At 40.9% G+C, this 20,461-nt stretch overlaps 1 protein-coding gene across 2 annotated transcripts in view; it reads left to right on the forward strand.

Moving 5' to 3' along the window:
• Nucleotides 1-1,536: 1,536 nt before the first annotated feature.
• The window catches only part of micu1 (mitochondrial calcium uptake 1), a 202,469-nt gene continuing 183,544 nt past the window's right edge, over nt 1,537-20,461 (forward strand). For both annotated transcript variants that reach the window (XR_010004610.1, XM_008106670.3), the window contains exon 1: nt 1,537-1,692. The gene's annotated coding sequence lies outside the window, so the exon portion shown is untranslated. The remainder of the gene's footprint in view (nt 1,693-20,461) is intronic.

Raw genomic sequence — 20,461 nt, forward strand, 5'->3', positions numbered from 1 at the left:
CATCCCTAGTCACCCAAGAATATGCACTTTCAGGTTTCAATTTCCCCTTAAAATGGCCGATGTCCTATGGTGCTTGATTACTAATTGGGATTACTGCCTATGTTATAAGTTATATTAATTTTTATAAGATGTGTTATTATACTGTGATTTTATTGTGTTACTGTTTTTATTGAAGTAATACTGTTTTGGGCCTGTCCCAGTGTAAGCGGCCCCGAGTCCTTTGGGAGATGGAGCGGGGTATAAATAAAGTTTTATTATTATTATTAGTATTGTTATTATTCTCACAGGAACACCTCAGCAAGCGAGAGTCCAAAAGTGGCAGGCTAAAACCCAGAACCTCAATCAGTGGCTGACGTCAGATAAGAGACTCCCTCCTGGTCACACAGAAGACTGGATGACCTGGAAGGCGCTGAACAGACTGAGCTCTGGCACCAACGAGATGCAGAACTTAAGAAATGGGGCTGAAAAGTGGAGTCTACTACATGTGAGTGTGGAGAAGAGCAAACCACAGACTACCTACTGCAATGCAGTTTGAGCCCTGCCACATGCACAATGGAGGGCCTTCTTATAGCAACACCAGAGGTGCTCCAAGTGTCCAGCTTCTGGTCAAAGGAGTATAGCGTCTCGATCCAGGGAAGTCATGCTACCCCTCTATTCTGCCTTGGCCAGACCACATCTGGAATACTTTGTCCAGTTCTGGGCACCGCAATTTAAGGGAGATGTTGACAAGCTGGAAAGTGTCCAGAGGAGGGCGACTAAAATGATTAAGGGTCCGGAGAACAAGCCCTATGAGGAGCAGCTTAAAGAGCTGGGCATGTTTAGCCTGCAGAAGAGAAGGCTGAGAGGAGACATGATAGCCATGTATAAATATGTGAGGAGGGCGCAAGCTTGTTTTCTTCTGGCCTGGAGACTAGGACGTGGAACAATGACTTCAAACTACAGGAAAGGAGATTCCACCTGAACATTAGAGAGAACTTCCTACTTGTGAAAGCTGTTCAGCAGTGGAACTCTCTGCCCCGGAGTGTGGCGGAGGCTCCTTCTTTGGAGACTTTCAAGCAGAGGCTGGATGGCCATCTGTCAGGGGTGCTTTGAATATGACTTTCCAGCTTTTGGGCAGGGGTTGGATTGGATGGTCCGTGGGGTCTCTTCTAACTCTATGATTCTATGAAAGGACATTTAGTATAATGCCAAGTTTTCTAAAAAAAAGTTGTGTTTTCAAATACATTACAACTTGTACCTTCCGTTGGCTTCTGACATGATCAATAAATACCTAACATGCAAAACCAAGCCATGCCTTTTTCAAATAACCCGGGCATTGCCGGGTATCCAAGCTAGGAATATAAATAACCATAATAATAATACTAATACTAATAATAATAATAATAATAATAATAGGCAGGGGCCGTCCAGTGGGCTCTAGCCTTACACCCAGTCGCTGACGCCACCGAAGCTCTTTTGGGATCCCAGCTGGAAAACAGCCCCAAGGAGCCGAGCGGGAAAGTGGCAAGGGGGAGGGGCGGGGTTTCCTCCTGACGTCATCATGGCGCGTCGGATGGAAGGCTGACTGACGGAGGGAGTGGGCGGGGCGAAGTGGCTCTGAGCCTGTCGCTTGAGTCTGTGAAGAGAAGAAGGAGCTCTCCTTCGCTGCTCCGCCTTCCTTCCGCCTTGGGAGGCAGCGCAACCCTTCTCCAGGTAAGTCTCCCAGGGGAAGAACTACCAACCAAGGGCCTCTGGGCTCCTTCCTTCCGCTTCCTGCTTCAGGGCCTGTCCCTTGAGAAGCCCACCCCCCCCTCCCCCCAGCATCCCAGGCGCAGAGCCAGGAAGCAGTGCACTCTGCACATGCCCAGAGGCACCCTCGCCTCCCCACGAAGGACCGAAAGGTGGGCCACCTCCAAACCCTGCTTCATCCCAGGCTCTGCAGGAGCTCATTTTGGTCTCCTTTTATCTCCTTTTTAAAACTACATGCAGTTTAATAGTTTGGTTGCCCATCTGGACCAAAGAATCAGAGTAGAGGGATGAATCAATGTGGAACCTAAGTCGTGGGGGGATGCTTCCTTCACAGTGAATCGGAGCACATGATTTTATGCCTCAGAGCATATTTTCTGTGTTGTTGATATTCTCTCTCTTCTGCTTAATTTTGCTCTACTGTTCCTTTTAGCTGTAAATTTTTAAAGTTCAAAATTGATAGAATGGAGGGTCCTTCCAGACAGGCCCTATATCCCAGGATCTGATCCTAGGTATTCTGCTTTAAACTAGGTTATATGAGTCTGCACTGCCAGATAATCTGGGACAAACAGAAAACCTGGGATCAGATCCTGGGATATGGGGCCTGTCTGGAAGGACCTTTAAGGATAAGGTAAAGGTAAAGGTTTTGCTTTGACATTGAGTCTAGTCGTGTCGGACTCTGGTGCTTATCTCCATTTCTAAGCCAAAGGGCTGGCATTGTCCATAGATGCCTTCAAGGTCATGTGACCAACATGACTGCATGGGGAGCTGTTACTTTCCCACCAGAGCAGTATATATTGATCTACTCACATTTGCATGTTTTCAAACTGTTCGGTTGACAGAAGCTGGGGCTAACAGTGGGAGCTCATCCCGCTCCCCGGATTCAAACCACTGACCTTTCAGTCAGTAAGTTCAGCAGCTCAGCAGTTTAACTCACTGCGCTACCAGGGGCTCCTACCCTGAAGAATAGATGAGCTTGGTTTTTCTTTATTTCAGTGCTGCCTCCCTCCAGTTGTATTAAAAATTAGAAATCTGGGATTATTTCATAGTGAAATAATCCACACAGCCATATAACCAAGAATATCAAGGCAGATTATCCACAATACCGTTTTTTGAACTAGGTTATCTGAGTCCACACTGCTGTATATTCCAGTTTAAAGCAGATAATCTAGGATTTTATTCAGCTGTGTGGAAGGGGCCTCAGGTGCAACTCCTTCTTCTGAAATATAGTCCATAGCACCTGATATTCCTTGGTTATATTCCTAAGTTAGTACTTGGATATTCCTATCTAAGTATTAACTTGGACTGACCCTGCTTAGTTTTTAATACTAAGAAAGATACCTAAATAAATGTGAAACCTAGCCACAAATTTGCTGCCTCAGGGCCCTTTCACACAGCCTTATAACCCAGAATATCAAGGCAGATCATCCACAATATCTCCTTTGAACTGGGTTATCTGAGTCCACACTGCCAATATAACCCAGTCCAAAGCAGATAATGTAGGATTTTATTCAGCTGAGTGGATTGTGGAAGGGGCCTGAATCCCACCCACTTCCTGCATTTCTGTGAATGGGCTTTAATACTTTGATAGTCAATCTGGACCAAAGAGTAAGAATAGAGATGAGAATCAATGTGGACCCTAGATGCTAGAGAGATGCTTCCTTCACAATGAGTTGGAGCACATTTATGCCTCAGATCATCTTTTCTGTGTTGGTGACATTCAGCAATCCCTCATGTCCGAGTATGATTGTCTTCCAAGTGGATTACATGAGTCCACAGGGCCTTGGCGGTGGGTCCATAAGTAACTGTAGAGATGTATTCTTGACCTACATGTTCTTTTGTAATGAGGACATTGATTTCCAGGTGGAAATCCAGTTCACATAAGATAATCTGGGATCAGATCCTGGGATATAGGGCAGTGTAGATCCAGCCTAAGAGAGAGACTAGGAGGCCTCAATTGACCCAAACCTCTGAAAGAAGCTCCTAAATGCCTGCCTTGTAGAAACCTAGCTGGAGCTTTTTATTGATTTGTTCTCACTACTCTTGGTTCTGCCTTCCTCACAGGCGGAATTGGCGGGGATGAGAGACAGGGCCTTCTCAGTGGTGGCCCTTCGGCTGTGGAATTCCCTCCTCAGGGATATTAGATCAGCCCCCTCCCTTCTGATCTTCCATAAGAGACTGAAAACATGGCTTTGTGGCCAAGCCTTTGGAGAACTGGTGCAACAGACATATAAGGAATGATGTGCAATGATTTTTGGAATGGCCAGGATTACATTTATGGATTATGTGATTAATTGGGAGTGTACTGTTTTTAAATATTTTAATTGTTTTAATTTATTTTATATTTCTCTTTTAATGTTCATTTGAATTGTATACTGTTTTGAAATCATCAAATAGTTGCCTATGTGTAAAGCAGCCTTGAGTCCCCTCCGGGGTTGAGAAAGGCAGAGAAATGTTGTAAATAAATAAATAAATAAATAAGAAAGGAAGGAAGGCATTTGGTTACAGGCCAGGCTTGTTGTGTTTCCTTGTAAGCAAGCACCAATGAATTCTTTGGGATTTTTCTCCTTTCTAAGTGCCTTAATTGTTCACAGTCATCTGTGAAATATACAATCAACCTTTTGCTTATGGGAGGTTTTTTAGCCTCTTATAGAACTTTGTAGCCTTCCTGTTTGGAAAACATTATCTCAACCACATAAAACCTAATGAATTCTGCATTTTCTACATCATTATAACTTTTATGAAATACCAATAAGGCACAGATCCTGTTTGATCTTGGAAGCCAAGGGTTAGGGTTAGGTCAGTCCTGGTTAGTACTTGGATGGGAGATTGCCCATGAATGCCAAGTAATGTAGGCTATATTTCAGAGGCAGGAAATGGCAAAACTGCCTCCAAGTCAGTATTCTACCTAAGAATGCTCTCTGAAATTTATAGTTGATTGGCGACCTGAACGCACATTCCCACACATGGTATAATTATTATAACAGTGCTGGCCAAGTCTCTTTTGTTGTCGATGGTAGTGGCAGCTAGTGACGCCCATGTTAATGGGAAGATTATGTTCCTGGTTTTAAAGGGATTTTCCAGAATGCTGAGCTCTTATTCCCAAAATGGGATCAGCACCTTGGATAGTTCCTTTAACTTCTGGGATAAAACCTGAGTTGGATTTGCCTCTTGTTAGCCCCTGGTAGAGGAAAATACCTTGTAACTTGTGTTCCCATAATTCTGTGCGCCTTGAAGTATATTCAGAACAAATTCAGATCTGTTTGTTAGCATTTATTTTATGTGTCTGTGATATTTTTATCTTTAGAACTGCTTCAGCAGGAGTTGCAGCAACATGGCAGACACAGATGAGTTTATTGTAGTATTGTAGGATATTTAGAAGATAATTGAAAATGGACTCAGACAATGATAGTATCTTAGCCCTTGTATATAGGCTAGTTTAATTGACAGGATACACATTAGTTGGAAGAAAAACAATTGCCTTCCTAGCTTTAGACAGTGATAATTGTGTTATCATTTACAAAGCAGCTATTGCTGTTAATATAAAGTTTCTGGTATTATTTATCACAGGATATATGTTAATTGGATATGTAAGCAATGGTTTTATGAGAGATCATTGAAAACAATGTCATTGCAACTGTCAGTATTTTCTGTTTATAATTTCTTTCAGACTCCACAGTCTTAGTCTCTATTCTCCAGTCATGCATGTTATGTATACTCCTGTAATTAATGGTTAACATTTCATGCATCTGAAGAAGTAGAGGATAATCCATGAACTCTTATGTAATAATAAATTGTTGAACTCTTCAAAGACTCTTTTGTTTTATTAAAAGAGAAATCCCACTTGTGGAGATAATTCTGACAAAAGAGGCTCTAGAATATCTAAAGCCACAGCACACTTATAACAGTATAGAAGGAAAAGCACTCCATTCTCACTTTGTTTTCTTAAAACCTAGAATGTAATGAAAGAAGAGATTTTGGTAGATTGACTAATTATATTAGATCTCATAGTTGTGCTTCTCAGAACAGACCAAATGGCAAAAGTGCCACTGGAAATATTAATTAAAGTACAGTATGCCCAGATTTTCTAAAGGTAGTATATCTTGTTTTATAAGCTGGTTCAGCCTTGGTTAATACTTACAAGGGATACATCAGGCATGGGCAAACTAAGGTCCGGGGGCCAGATGCGTCTCCCAGGGTGCTTACCTCAGGTCCTCCTCATTTTTCTTGTCCTCTCAGCATAAGGACACGGTGGCTCATCACATTCTTATGCAGAAAGGACTGGGGAGGAAGGCATGCAGCAGCTGAGAGCACTCTGGAGCGCTCTCAGCCACAGCATGTCTCTCCCTCTTCTCGGCATAACGATAGTGTGAGCAGCTCCATTCTTATGCCAAGAGGATGGCCCAAGGAAGGCATACAGTGGCCAAAAGCCCTCCGGAGTGCTCCTGGCTGTCGCCTATCTCCCCCTCCCCCTGGCATAATGCTGAGAAGACAACCTGAAGATCAAGGGAGGAGGATTGGGGAGGAGGATTGGGGCAGTTGCCACATGTTATGTTTTCCTCCCGGCATAAGGATGTGGTGAGCAGCTTCATTCATATTCCAGGAGGACAACCTGAGGATGACCCAGCCCCGGCTCCGCCCCCTCTCAGCCCCACTCTCTCACATGCCCTTTCCCTCTTGGCCCGGCTGGCTCTGTCGGGCCCACAATGTGGCCTCAAGGCAAAAAAACTTTGGCCATTCCTGGGTTACATGCATTAGATACTAGGTACTGTAGGTTACATTTCAGATGAAGGAACTGGCAAAACCACCTCTAAGTATTCTTCCTATGAGATTTATGGAGTTGCTATAAGTTGACAAGCAATGTGAAGGTGCACACACATAGTGCATTTTGACCCTCATTCCTTCACCCATGTTGATCAGTCCTTGCATAATCCTGGGCATGCATGCACAGTTATTGTACCAGGCATTCCCAACTAAATTAAATGTGGACAAAGTTTACAGCCACATTCTTCAGCCTGTTGTTGTTATAGATCTTCTTTTGTGGTACATTTGGTGAAACAGCAGTAGATCAAGGGGTACAAGACATCTTTTCCATCCCTTTGAAATGTACTGCCCAAGTCAGTTTCAGCAAATTGATTTTGAATTTGGTACAAATTATGTAGGACTTCTCAATTGCTCCCTGACACCCATGATGATTCACTCTCTATATCATGTAGTTTGTACTTTGGTTTAAGATATTTGGTACTGTTAATCCCAAATACATAGGCTGTTGTTGCTTGGTCAATGTGATCTCCAGATATGCAGCTTTAGTCTGTGAATGGCTGAAGAATGGATTGCTTGTTGATTATCTTCTGTTTTTCTTACTCCAGCTGTGAATGTTTATATTCATTTTGAAATTCTCATAGCTGGTAGATTCTCCCCCCCCCCCCCCCCCCCCAAATTTCAAATTGACTTTGTACACTTTGTGTTATAAAGCTTAGATGTGATTCTGTTGAAGATTCCTAAAAGTTCTTCTTGGTCTAGGAGTTATATAGTAATGCCTTTTCCAGCTGTGATCCATGTCTTTGTTCTCCAGGATTCAGACATGATTTTTGAGGGAATCAAGGTAGCATAAGCCTTGCAGATGAACAGTTATAAAGTGCTTCTTTCTAGCTGTAACTTGGATGTAACAGTGAGAAACTTCACAGCTTTCTAATCAATAAAAGATAATTATACATTTCACAACTTGCTGTGTTAGCACTGCTAATAACCACTAGCACTACTGTTATGCCCTTTATGACAACACACTGAAAGGAACAGAGATAGAATTAAAAAGAGGAGTTCTTCAATGTATTAATATCATGTTCATGAGGTTTCTTTGTGAACTGGGAATGGGCTAGAATAGATGATGATTTCATTTTTACTCAATATTCCTTTAAACGACTTTGGGTTGAACAATCATTTTGTAATTCAAGGCAGTTTTGATGGCAAATTTTATAGTGCCCACATGCAAGTTCGATTGTCTCTTTTGTTGTTATCTGCTGTCAAGCAGATTTTGCCATACAGAGAATTAGATCCCCAGATCCTTTTATCATGAACAGCAATGCTCAGGTCTTGCAGATTCAGATCCATAACTTCCTTGATGAAGTCTATCCATTTCAAATGTGATTTTCCTCTTTTCCTACTGCATTCTACCTTGCCAAGTATCATTGACTTTTTTTAGTGAGCCACATCCTCTCATCATGTGTTTGGATCTCTTGCCTAGAATTCCAATATTCAGTGAGATCCAAAATCCCAATTTTTTGTGCTGCAACTCAGGTTTGAGCTGCAATACATAGTACAGTCAGTCTCCGAGTTGCAACCATCCAACTTACAAATGACTCATAGTTAAGAAAGTGGGTCAGACAAGTGAGAGAAAAAGTGTTTGGATAAGAAGGCAGCCATCTCCTGTAAGCTGTGTCTCATGGCTGTGTTTCATGTCAACAACAGACAAATGCATAGGAGTAGCCACAGTGCCAGGGAGGGGAGATAGTGGAAACAGTTGTACTACCCTATTTCCCTGAAAATAAGACATACCCATAAAATAAGCTGTAGCAGGATTTCTAAGCATTTGTGCAATATTTGTGCAAAAAAAGACATAGTGATAGGCTTGGCTATGCAGTGTACAAGGTCGGCTCCCCCTGACAGGTCTCAGTCGTTCTGTGTGTGCTGCAAGCTGAAGCATACAGGGAGACATAGAAAGTGAAAGTAAACGTCTCCTCAGTGAAGTGAGGAGCAGGACGTTCTGCTTTAGGTATTGTGTGTCCTCAGGGGGAAAAAGTAGAGCTGTGGCTGCCATTTTACTCAACACTGTGGGTCTCTCTCCCCCAGCACCAACCAGCCATAGTCTGTGGGTCTCTCTCACCCCCCGCAAACACCAGTAAAGCTGCTGCTCTCCAGCACTGACCAACAACAGTCTGTGAGTCTCTCTCACCCCTCACAAACACCAGGTGACAGGGGAAAAGCTTCAGCAAGTAGTCTACTACTGAGCCCAGAGAGATAATCCCATAAATGCAGGTTGTTGTACCATACTTAATTAAAAATAAGACATCCCCTGAAAATAAGCCATAGTGTGTCTTCTTGAGGAAAAATAAATATAAGACAGTGTCTTATTTTTGGGGAAACACAGTACCTAGTCCATAGTCAGTGTTTTCTCCTCTTCCTCCTCTACTGGCATGACACTGCTGCTTAATCTATGATGGCACTTGGCCCTTTTCCCCATCCCTTTAGGAACAGATCCAAACTCAACCTCCTTAACAAAAAACCCTCTTCCTGCTGCAACCCCCATCCATGTTTCCAAAATAAAAAAAACCCACAAAAATCAGTCATACCCCAAATCCAAACTATTTTAGATAAAGATTACCAGTAGTTAAAACTGTAGGTCAGTCTCAGGCTCCTTCCACACAGCTGAATAAAATCCTACATTTTCTGCTTTGAATTGGGATATATGGCAATGTGGACTCAGATAACCCAGTTCAAAGCAGATATTGTGGGATTTTCTGCCTTGATATTCTGGGATATATGGTTGTATGGAAGGGCCCTCAGTTTATTCATCTTGACTTCTAGGAAAAGTTCAGGCTTCTAGGACAGTTTTATTTGGCTTTTCAGCATTCTGCAGTATCCATAAAAATGTTGTAAGTGGCTGAAATTGATGTATTATCTACTTTGATAAGAGAAAAATTATAGAGCAGTTTTAAGCAAGATTGGGAATCATTCAGTACTTTTATGCAAGAAAGAGAAGAGAAGATGTTAATCATGGGAATTGACAATTAGTACTTTGGATTAATTAGTAGTATGTGAAATCTTTTATGACCACAGAGGAATTAGGATATATTATCATTTATATCATTGATAGGGATTTTTAATAATGCATTTAGTGTTGTCATTATTGTAAATGTATCGGCAGGGTAGAAGTAGTTGTAGAAGTATATGTTTATGTCTATTTGTATTGGATTGTGTCAATTTTAGATAATAAATAACTACAAAAATGATAAACAACGTCAAATTTTATATTGCTTCCTCAGTAAAGAAAAAGGATTCTTCCTCAGCCAATCTTCTTGGTACCTGAATTCCCACTCCAGCAGCAGTGTTATGTCACCCTAACATTTTTGTTTACTCAGGTAAACATGTTCCCCCCTCTAAGACTAAAGAATTTGAATTTATGACTTGCCAGGTACAGTGGTAAAGCCCTTTGTGGCTTAAAAAAAATGTCTCCTATTACTCTTACCCAGATTGAGATAAGAGAAAAATCTTGAGAGGTTTGTGGAGTGAGTAAGGCATTCAGATGGATAAATAAAGCACTTAAGCAATTAAAGAGAAAAATTCTAAGAGCTTTAATGCTTAAGACATAATGGGACTAATTAGGATAAAGCTTAAAAAGAATAAGAAGAGTTCCAAGTTAACTACATTTTTAAATTTTAAAAGTTAATCTTCTAAATTTAACATGACTAAAAATAACTTCAGGTAAAAAGGGGATTCTGTCCTCATGTCAGCTAAAACTTAAAAGTATGAAAATTGGAATATCAGATCCCCTGGGGAAGATGACAATAGCCCCCATCATTCAACCACCATTTCACCTGAAAACTAAATGTGCCCTCAAATCACCTGTTATGGAGATTCCATGACATGGGTGGAGGGGAATTGAAGATATGTGTCACTATAGTCACATCTGGCATCTCATAAAATGGGCACAGATGTCACACCAGTTTTAAGCGCAAATGCTGAAAACTAAGCATCCAGGCTCAGATCTGGCTCTGAGTATATTCTCAAGCTGCAAATCTGAGCTTTCAAGGGAAATATAATCTCACCCAGAACAGACTGAATTCCTATTCTCTGGTCTGCCTTACAACTGACCAGGAGTATCTCTATTTTGTTTGGATTATACAGTGTTCCCTCACTTATCACGGTGTTACGTTCCAGGACCACCTGCAAAAAGTGAAAATCCGCAAAGTAGGGTTGCTATATAGGGACGCTCCCACTGCTTCCATTGCCTTATGAGGTGAAAACAAAGCTGCTTCAGCCTCCTTTTCTCTCCCTTCGGCTCTTCCTTCCTTCCTTCCTTCCTTCCTTCCTTCCTTCCTTCCTTCCTTCCTTCCTTCCTTCCTTCCTTCGGCTTCTCCTTAGGAAGAAAGTAGAAAGAGGGATTTATAATATTATTTTATGATTTATAATATTATTTTAGTGTTTATTAAAAATCCGCGAAACAGCGAATCCGCAAAAAAGCAAACCGCGAAGTAGTGAGGGAACACTGTACTTCAATTTGTTGTTGTTGTTGTTGTTGTTGTTGTTGTTATTATTATGTGGTCTAACATAAACCCCTCAGAGTTATCTTCTGAGTGTACTCCTTCCAGGAACTAGTGCAGAATTGTGGCCCCAAATTCCATCCCAGTCTGGGTGTTCAAGAGGATAACATGGACAACAGCACTGAACGCTTCTGAGCAGTTCAGCGGAACCATCAGGCCATACACTGACTGTCCAGTTTCTTGTGTAAATCATCCACCATAGTGACCAAAGCTATTTCTGTCCCATAATCATGTCTGAAGACCGAATGAATTGAATCTAGATCATCTTTTTAGCTCCTGGAACTGGAAGGCTACTACATGCTCCAAAAAGTTGCCAAGCAAAACCTTATTGGAGACAGCCAGATGGTTATCCAATGTGGTTGGATTCAGGGAGGCCTCTCAGTCCTTTCTAGGCAGGACGAACATCTGCCTTGTTGCAGTGAGGCATTCACTACTCACCTTACCCACTCTGCCAGCTGCTCTCTGGCTGTTTTTATAAGCTAGGAAAGGCAAGGATCCAGGACACGTGTGATGATTCTCACCTCTTCACAGCTAAGGCTGTGAGAAAAAAAGAAAAATGTACAATAATTACGGTATTGTTTTTACAGTTATAAACATAAAGATGTCTGGTTAGGAACAATTGTGCATATGTTAAATATGGAAGAAGCCTTATGCAAAAATCTCTCTGGTTACCTTACTATTCCTTTTTTGCTGTAGTATTCCCAGAACCATTTTGTACTTGTACTAATTGTCGGTGCCAAATAGCTCAATTTGATAGTAAATTAGTTCCTTAAACACTGTGATAGAAATTCCTGAGTGATTCCGTAGTTCAGTGATTATAATGAATTGATTTCCTTAAATACCAAAAATTAGTAGCACTCAAGACATCTGTTTCTTATATAAAGGAAGACTAAAGAAACCCTATCATGGCCTTAGGGTGGCCATAGATCAGAAACAAGTCGAAGGCACACAGCAACAGCAGCCCTTTCTTATGGTGAATTGGCTCTGTGGCCATTTGTGAAATTGAGCACATGGAGTGCTGTCTCCTAATTTGCTTTGACATTTGTGAAATGGAGTAGTGAATAAAAGGACAACAGGTAGACATTGTAAATTATAGCTTATCTTATTTATTTTATTTATTTACAGCATTTATATTCCACCCTTCTCACCCCGAAGGGGACTCAGGGGGGATCACAGAACATACATATATGGCAATCATTCAATGCCGTTTTATACAGACAAGACAGACAAGTTTAAACATTGATATAGGTATATATAGGTTTTCCCAACTTCTGCTTAATGGAGGCTTGTGCTCAGTCACGACCACTGGGAGGAGCTGTCCCCCCTCTCCCTGCTAAAGAGCTTTTGTCCGTAACTTCCTCCTTTTGATCCTATCACTGGTAATTTCCTGGCATTTCTTTATGGGTACCTTAATATTGCCCCACTTTTAAGCAGTCCCTGTGAATGTACATTTTGTAGACTTTTCTATAGGGCCATGTTTCCTTCTTCATGAGATCATTAGATAGTGGTTTCTCCACTAGTTTGTTTTTTTGATATTTTCCTCCTGACTGGTATTCTCCTGAGTTTTAGTTACTGCCAGTAAAGCTTGTATGTTCAAATATTCTGTTATTTTTGGTCCCATTCCTTTGCCCCTGTCCTATGACCAAATACTGTCTCCATGGATTCAGGCTGAAAGAGATTCTTTACTCTTGATGAAAAGCATATAAAATAATACAAAAATGTAGAATACTTTTAATTTTCTGTTATGAAAAGACCAAAACAAACATCATCAGTCTTCTTTTTAAGATTCTTGCATGTGCTTTGTTCATTTGCTAAAACTAATTGGATCCTGAAATCAAATTGAGATGTAGATGTGTCTTTCTAAAACTGTATTGCATACAGCATTTAGTGTAGTGAAGCACTATTGCTGATTAGCTCCCATGGGTGCTACGACAGTACAGTTATCATCCTCACTAACCTGTCACTGTTTATGAGCAAAGAAAAAAAAAAGCAGAAGGCTGTTTTCTAAAACAGATGATGCTACACTAAAAGATCAGGTAAACTGAAGTAATGCTGTGCATTTTTAAAAAGGATTGAATGAGTAGTATCTATAGTTAGGAACTTTTATATTAAAAACAGTGAAGCTGTGATAGAAAAAAAAATCCCTGCCTATTACCTTGTGAAACAGATGAGATAATCCTAGCCTAGTCCAACACACAGTCAGATGCAACAAAAAGCAGAACAATTAGATATGGGTTTTGGTGTGGGATTCTTTGCATTTTCATTTGTCCTTTTCTTCCCAACCCCCTAACCCTCTTGGTGTGCTCACAAATATACTAAGCCTACTGTACATTAGATAAGGGGTCTTTAGTCTTTGTGTCTGAATGAACAATTGTGTTTACCAGTCACTTACATCTATAGTTTTGCTCACCACATTTGTCCTACAGTGCACCTACATGATAGAATTAATGAAGTTTGACACCACTTTAACTGTCATTGCTCAATGCTATAAAATCATGAGAGTTGTCATTTGTCGAGGAACCTGCACTTTTTGGCAGAGAAGGCTAAAGATCTAGTAAATATCCAGTTCCCATGATTCCACACCACTGAACCATGGCAGTTAATTTCATCCCTAGACTTCCCCTGGATTCCCCTTTAGAATTGCAAATGGTTGTAATGTTTGTGTGGTGGTATAGGTTGATTTTGAAGAGACTCATGCAATTTACTTTGGCTACATACTCTGAAACGAGACTCCCCTGACTTTCTGGTCTGGCTCCAGCCTTAAGGGGGGAAGATAGAAGCATCTTGGTTTAGTTTTATCTGTCACAGGTGCACCTAATGTTTATGAAAGTTGATCTAAAGCAAGCTTAGCCATGCCTTTCAGAGATCAATCCAGGCTTTGGTGTACTCCTGGAATCAATCCTTAACCATTCTGGCTGTGTCCAAAAGTGCATTCATACCATTAAGATTTCTGCACCAGCCACACTCATTCCTGCAACATCAGATTTGGTCATGTTGGTACATGTCTTAAGTTCGTGCAGTTTGAATTACTTTAACACAGTGTATATGGGGCTGCCGTTACAGATAGTTCAGAAACTCAAATTGGTCCAGAGAGCTGTAGTCACATTGTTATTTGAGGCTGGGTACAGGAAGCACACAACTAACAACTCTATTCATTGCCTGTCTGTACATAGTTTTATAAAAAGTCTCTTTAAAATTATAACACAGTGTAACAAAATTTGAAATATTTTCTGTTCTTGGTTGGAAAGTGTTTAATTGTGTTTAATTATTCCTGTTTAATTGTGCAGGGTTTAATTTGAAAGTACAGTAGAGTCTCACTTATCCAAGCTAAACGGGCCAGCAGAAGCTTGGATAAGCGAATATCTTGGATAATAAGGAGGGATTAAGGAAAAGCCTATTAAACATCAAATTAGGTTATGATTTTACAAATTAAGCACCAAAACATCATGATTTACAACAAATTTGACAGAAAAAGCAGTTCAGTACGCAGTAATGTTATGTTGTAATTACTGTATTTATGAATTTAGCACCAAAATATCATGATATATTAAAAACATTGACTACAAAAATGGCTTGGATAATCCAGAAACTTGGATAAGCGAGGCTTGGATAAGTGAGACTCTACTGTAGTTGTTATACTCCAGAAGCTTCATTTTTGTGGCTGTCACAAACAGCATTGAATTGGTTGAGACTCTATGAGATATTCATTGAAAAACTTTTGAAAAATGTGCTGCAGGATGTCCCATAAGAACAAAGGTTGTACAGTCTAATCAACTTTTTAAAATGATAGAACCAATTAGGAAATGACGTTTATAACCCAGGAACCTAAATCGTGTTATGTAGTGTAATGTAAACTTCAACCCCTTTGACGACATCTTTCCCATTCCAAGTGGGAAATTCTATCCAATTTTTTATAATTCTTACTATCTTTACTAGGATTTTACATGTATTGTTGTTTTTATACTTATTTCATATATTTATCCTTATGTACTTTTATGCTGTGTATTGTGGTTTATATATGGCACTATAGTGCTTCTGTTAGCCGTCCTGAGTAGCCCCGGGGAAATGGTGGCGGGTTACAAATAAAGGTTTATCATCATCATCATCATCATCATCATCATCACCCAGAGCAAGCGATCAGAAAAGCTGCTTTGATCTATTCCTTTAGAATGTATTTTTCATTTTGGTCTCTAGAGGCTGATGAAAAAAAGCTGCCCGGAGATGCTGCAGTGCAGGATACAAGTCTTGCTGCAAAATAATTCAACAGCTGTTAAATGGCTCCTTTTCACGTTTTCATCCTTAGAAAATAACATGCCACCCTCTTTTAGAAGGAAGTTGCATTCAGAAGGACCCATTGTAGTAATGGGCTAAGCTGTTAGCATTAGTCCTGTTGAGACCAGGTAGGAGAAAGTTAGTTCTTTCAAAGGGAACCAAGAGAGAAAAAGATCAAGTAATCCTGCAGATCACCTCTGCTTAATAACCATAGTTAAGCTGACTAGTAGCCTAACTGCATTGTGCCATTTACTCCGTTTAGAACACATATATTTTATCTTTCTTCCAGTATGGAATTCAAGCCATCACTCCTGGGATTCCCAGTTGGTTTCCGATCCAGGCAATGATAAGATCTTGGCCAGCTTGGTATCACCATCATGGTGTTATCAGGTGCCTATAGATCACATGTGGGAGGGAGGGTGGAAGGGAGAAAGAAAGAAAAAAAGAAAGAAGAGAGGGAGGGAGGGCAGAGGGGAAGGAGAGAGGGAGGGAAGGAGGAAGGAAGGAAGAAGAGAGGGAAGGAAGAAAAGAGAAGAGAAAGAAAGGGATGAAGGGAGGGAGGAAAAAGATATGGAAGGAAGGAGAAAAGGAAGAAAGAAAGGTAGGTGGGAAACAGAGAAAGAAGAAAAGGGAGAAAGAAAAGAAGGCAGACAAAAGAGAGGGAAGAAATTCAGAATTTAGAACTTGTGATGTAGTGGTTTGAATCTCGGACTATGTCTCTGAACCCCTCTTGGTGACACTCTCAGCCTCAGAGGAAGACAAAGGCAAATTCCCCATGAATAAATCTTGGCAAGAAATCTCTGTGATAGGGTCACTTTAGGGTTGCCCAAAGTCTGAAACGATTTGAAGGCACACAGCAACAGCACTCCTAATTAATCATTACTTATATCTTTTTTGGAAGGCAAGGTGCTAAAAACCTATTTGCAGCACCAAGAGGCTTAGCCTATCTAATTTTGGCCCCCTAAAGGTTAAGGTTTCCCCATGACATTAAGTCTAATCGTGTCCGACTCTGGGGGTTGGTGCTCATCTCAATTTCTAAGCCAAAGAGCTGGCGTTGTCCACAGACTCCTCCAAGGTCATGCGGCCAGCATGACTGCATGGAGCGCTATTACCTTCCCGCCGGACCTATTGATCTACTCAGATTTGCATGTTTTCGAACTGCTAGGTTGGCAGAAGCTGGGACTAACAGTGGGAGCTCACTCCGCTCTCCGGATTCAAACTGCCGACCTTTCGGTCAGCAAGTTCAGCAGCTCAGCGGTTTAACCCACTGCCCCTTACTACTAACAAATTGTGTGGGTCTGCTATAGATCAAAGGTGGGCATGATCTAGGATTCAAAGGGCCACTGTGAGTCACTTTCTTGGTCAACCATAAGAGACTTTTTTTATTCCAGTCACTTTAAGTGGATGCTAAGACTAATCCCTTCCCGAATAGTCTCCCCAAAACAGAGTTTTGAAGTGGAAATTTGAGTTGTATTTGGCCATATTTTCAGAGGGAATTGGTAAGGACTGCATGCATCTCCTAGGTTGTACATCCCCCTGACACTGCTCCAAAGGAACAGTTTTGTGATAAATCTTGATCTCTATTCTGTCATTTTGTTGGGTAGAAGTGTGTACGTATATGCATTACAAATACATTGTGGGTACATTTTCCAAAGTTAGAAAGTATCTGAAACTGTCAGATACAAAGCACACACTAGAAACTTTTTTCTGGATTTGTGGCTGTCTTGTCTTTATCAAGCTTCTGTTGACATAGCTTGCCAGTGTTGACTTCAAAGGCAATATAGACTTGGGTATTATTGGAAGTCTTAAGAAGTAATCTTATAAAGTGCAGAGCTGCCTGCCAAGTAGCTGTGCTAAAGAGGCCAAGAGTGCATAATGTATTGTCAGGCCTATGATGAAGAATGAGCAAATTGGAAAGGGACAGGAGCCTGCTGAAAAATGCTGCATGTGAATAAATTCTTGTGCGTAAAACTGCCTTTAAAAATAGCATGTTACTAAGTAGACTGGCTGCTTATGATACTGTTTGTTCATTATTTTTTAAAAGTCCTTCTTTTGCTGCATCTCAAATTTTGTCTGCCTGCCGGCAGAATTAAAATTCACCGGTCATTGGCTTCATTCAGTGCCATAATTTGTTCTTCATGGCTTTACTGATTTCCAGCCCTTCAGACATAAAAGGTAGGAGAATAATGGGATTTGAGGGAACAAGAGAGAGAATGTATACAGCAAAAAAGTTGGTATTCTAGATGCTAATGGCAATAGGTTTGATATCTGTGAGCAGCTTGCTTGTTTAATTTTTGCCTTTTTTACTTTCTCTCATCTTGGGCCTTGTGTCGTAAAGCCAAGACCCCATTTTCGAACAGGAGGTTAGCAAATAGTCCTAAGTCCAAACTACAGAATCCATCCAGCCAGGAGGTGTCAACTGTAGAGAATAAAACCAAGGAAGCCACTAGTTTCGTTCCAAGATTTAAGCTGATTCCAACAGTGTCTAGAGTTCAAGGTTAATCCAAAAATCCAATAGCCAGAGAGATATTCCCAAGTTCATGAAACCAGAGATCACAAATAGTCCGAGGTCAGCTTCAAACTTTGATGTTGCTGCTAGCACCTTTTATGCTAGCTTCTCCAGTGTTGCCTATTGATAGTGCATTTTTCTGCTAACCTGGAAGACCTGTGAAGTTAAGCCTTCTCCCTTTGCAAGTCTAAAAGAGCTGGAACAGCTAACCCTTCCTCTGCCTGCTCAGATGAACTCTACTGGGCTCCAGTTCAAATGCTGGCCCTTCAAACAGCACCTCCTTCCCCTTGCTATCAGGGCTATCCATGATGTTTTCTTCTTCTAAGCGTCCTTCTTTTCCCTGCAGCTATGTTGGCCTTCTAGATTCATGGGTCTCTCATTTGTTGATTTGATATTTGGGACATTGAAGCTGCTGCTTAACTAACTCAAACTCTTTCCCCAACAATCCACCTCCTTGCCTTTCTTCTTCTGCTACCAGATTCCCAACAGAAAAGGGGTCTAAAATCTGGTTGAGGCTTTGTGTTTGGAAGATGGTAAAAGGAGTGACCGTCCAGGGCTGTTGGGGGGAAAAGACCCTGAGGAATCCATGTTTATGGATGTCGTGTGATATTTAAGATTTTTTCCACTTTTGTGGGGGTCCTGGTTCCCTAATCACTGTAAATGAGGGTGGACGACAGTAAGCAGATTTCCTCTTCACTCTACTCAAATATGTTTTCCCCTTTTCAGTCTTCTTATGTTAGAATTCATCATTTCAATTTTACTTGAAATTTGGCTCCAGATATTTGATTTAATCATAGTCGCTCCTTTTCACATTTCATTGACTTTCTCTTTTGGGAACCAGGCAGAAGGAAACATACTTAGAGTAGTGTGTTTAGTTTACGCCAAGGCTGTGAGACAAATCTGTTTACAAACTGCTTGTTCTCTCAGAAACTTGCATTAATCTTCTTAATGTACATCTTGAAGGCAAGAATGATGGTGATGAAAGTCTTGTTCTTTACAGATTTGTATAGTAGATAATTGTGATACACCTGATTATGTAGAAAAGGAAGAAGAAAAAGGGAGAGGGGTTGAAGATGCCAAATGTAAATGTAGATATTGTTGTTATGTGTTTTCAGGTTGACTCTAACCTAGGGTCACCCTGTCATAGAGTTTTCTTTAGAGGAGGTTTGACATTGCCTTCTGCTAAAGCTTAAAGAGAGAGCCAGCATGGTATAGTTGTTTGAGCCATAGAAACCCAATGATTCTTAGTGAGTTTCAGCCCCAGAAAACCTGAACCTTGTTGTCTGTTTGATGTTTAGGGGTGCTGTGAGTTGTTGCCTAAGCTATTGAGCTTAAATCCTGGTACTCTTTAAGCAGCAGCACCATCACCAGCTTTCTGTCTGGTGATGGTGCTGCTGCTTAAAATGTTGGTAATGAAAGCATCATTATCTCACAGTAAAGGTGCTTACATATTGGAGTCATTATTATTTTAACTCTTTCCATTTTTGCAGTTCCCACAGATACCTCTTAAATGGTTGTTTGTGCTTGGACATGATGTTTCCACTTTAAAGCCTTCACTTTTAAATACCACTTAGATCGGTAGCCAGCTTTTTGCTTTCTTCCTGCAGTCATTTGGCCTGCAAACTGAATTTTGGTAGCTGTAAAAAGCAAACTTTTATCAGACAATCTGAACCACCCATGAATCTTACTACAAACTATTAATTAAATTATTAAACTATTGCACTCTATAGAAAGGCAATTTGAGCTGAAGTAGTACTTCTATTTTCTTATCTAGACACTGTATCTTGAGCAAAACCCCTTTGATGCACAGTGCATTTTTATGCATCTCCACCTGTAATCACATCTATTGTAGAAGAAAAACATAAGTGTGATTTGAGAGTAAAAAGACATACCAGGAAGGAGAATTGCAGAGAGTCTATATGTTACACATGTTGAGTCAGTTTCGGACCCACAGGAACTCACAAAGATGTGATAGTGGCACACAATAGTAGTCCCTCCACATTTGTGAGTGATAGGGGCACGAAGCCCCCATAAAAGTGGAAAAATCATAAATATAAATAAAATTATTAGCTTGAGAGAACACTTCTCTGGGAATTTGTAGGTTCTCCAGTGAAATTCTGTGGTCAACCACCACCATAAATTGACCACAGAATTGAATTGGAAGATATATTTATTTATTTGCAGTATTTATATTCCGCCCTTCTGCCCCCGAAGGGGACTCAGGACGGATCATATTGCACATATAAGGCAAAGATTCAATGCCATAACATAGAACAGTGACAGATGCAGGCACGGGCGGGCCTCGAACTCATGACCTCTTGGTCAGAGTGATTTGTTGCAGCTGGCTGCTAACCAGCCTGCACCACAGCCCTGCCTACAAATGCCTACAAAGATCTACAAATGCCAGGAATAGTGGTTCTCAACATGCGGTTCCCCAGGTGTTTTGGCCTACAACTCCCAGCCAGTTTAGCAGTTGTTAGGATTTCTGGGAGTTGAAGGCCAAAACATCTGGGAATCCACATGTTGAGAACCACTGGCTTAGAGAGAATGTGTGTGTGTGTGTGTAGGAAAGCAGTGGAGGTGAACACACCAGATAATCAAATCCATGAATGCTTGACCCACAAATGTGGAGGAT

The sequence above is a fragment of the Anolis carolinensis genome, chromosome 3, assembly GCF_035594765.1.
Source record: "Anolis carolinensis isolate JA03-04 chromosome 3, rAnoCar3.1.pri, whole genome shotgun sequence".
Taxonomy (NCBI): Eukaryota; Metazoa; Chordata; class Lepidosauria; order Squamata; family Dactyloidae; genus Anolis; species Anolis carolinensis.